The sequence below is a fragment of the Amblyomma mixtum genome, chromosome 1 (assembly GCF_055824585.1).
Source record: "Amblyomma mixtum isolate Tamu chromosome 1, ASM5582458v1, whole genome shotgun sequence".
Taxonomy (NCBI): domain Eukaryota; kingdom Metazoa; phylum Arthropoda; class Arachnida; order Ixodida; family Ixodidae; genus Amblyomma; species Amblyomma mixtum.
Window position 1 is genome coordinate 22,268,835 of NC_143012.1, and position 1,777 is coordinate 22,270,611.

Consider the following 1,777-nt stretch of genomic DNA (forward strand, 5'->3'; position numbering starts at 1 on the left):
GTCACCTGCACAAATTCGTTACGGGGGTTTGAAACAGCAGACTCTTGGAAGCCGTGACGTCACATGTTTAAACAGCACCCGATTAGTCCAGTGCCGGTTACGTCACGTCTTTGCTGTAGAGGAAGTGCGGATAGCATCGCTCGCGGTTTCTGTGTATTGCATTATTTCCTTTATCAGAGGAGGAGACAGGACAAAAAGCCGTGACAGCGGCTTGACGGGGGTCCTGCCCCGCATCATCTGTGGCATTTAGCTTCGTGACGTGCCTTTGACAAGCTGTCGTACCCTTCCGAAGGGATACTAATCTCCACAGGGTATGAGTACATGCGCCACGGCCATCTCGATCAACGTGGGCACTTTCTTTGCTCGGACTGCTTCATCCACAGCGGCTACGACAGTAGTCTCGCACTGTTTCCGACCCTTAGCATACCACTGAAACGACAGAGGCTCAAACCTGATGCTGAGCCTTCCGTGTTCTCAAGCAGGTGAAAGCGAGAGATTACCAGGGGTGCGTTTCAGAAGAATAGATGGCAAGCAATGCGTATTATTTCGCCTTCTAATGGCGAAAAATCGAAAGTATTGCAAACAAGCATTCGCTGATCTGCCGCAGGAAGCTAAAGAGATCCTGGGGTCGCTGTTTTCAGATTGCTGCAAAGAGCTATCGGTAAGACACCCCGGTCTGCTTTCTTTATCTTTCATTCGGTTTCCAGAGGGATCGGGTTTGCCTGAAAGTGTTCGAAAGATTGAAGGAGTAACAAATCATATCTGCTTTGAAATCTCTACTTTCCTTTTAATGTCACAATTACTGCTTTACAAGTTCGGGCTTTGTAATATTTATACCATGTCTCTTTGAGTGGAAGCTTTCTCACGGTCCATTCGTTTTAGAATGGAAGACCCGATGTACTCAGAAATGGAACAAGCAACAGTGCCTGCGTTCGTGTAATAGCGTTTTACTTTTGGCATGCACAGAAATAAATAGAAGTATGCGCTATATTATGTGGTTCTCTTAGTATACTAGCACAGTTCTCCGTGTTGAACGCTGCGGGGCAGTAATAAGTTCTCAAGTTCCAGTATGTCCCGATTCAGGCATACACTCTAACCAAAAAACTAAAAATAGAGTAAACTGCCCTCTAGCGAACTCCTGTTTATAAAAGAGAATACGCTAGACGAAAATTTACTTCCTTTCTACTCCAATATAGGAGTTTTCGTGTTTAGAGTGTACAGCTAGAACAGAGGCACACTGTTATGCATGCATAGCTTGTAGCGACCTTTGTACTTTTGGTTGCTCTTGCATTGCACCGTCAGCAATCTACATAAAGCAGCGTAGTTTAGTTTTTTTTCTAAGAGGCAAATGACATTTTTCGCTTTTTTAAGTGAAGAACAACAGAGCACACTAAACGCACAGTAAATCCGAACATGATATGTAGGAAACCAGCGAAAAGGACGCATTCACAAGGAGAAGTACACAGGACAACGCTGGAAACCGGGCTTTGCAGGAGAGGTAAGCAATGGTGCTGACGCAGAAGGTAGCCTGGTCTGATGGAGGCTGAACATGTAGAAAGATGCCCAGAAAGGATGCAGAAAGGATGCAAGTACACAGGACAACGCTGGAAAGCGTTGTCCTGTGTACTTCTCCTCCTTGTGAATGCGTCCTTTTCGCTGGTTTTCTACATACCATGCACCAACTGGCCCAACAAGCTACGCTTCTTCAATGCCGAACATGAAGGAAAGTTGTTTTCTAAATGCCCCAAGTACGAGACAGGAATTCGGCAGCTAGGGA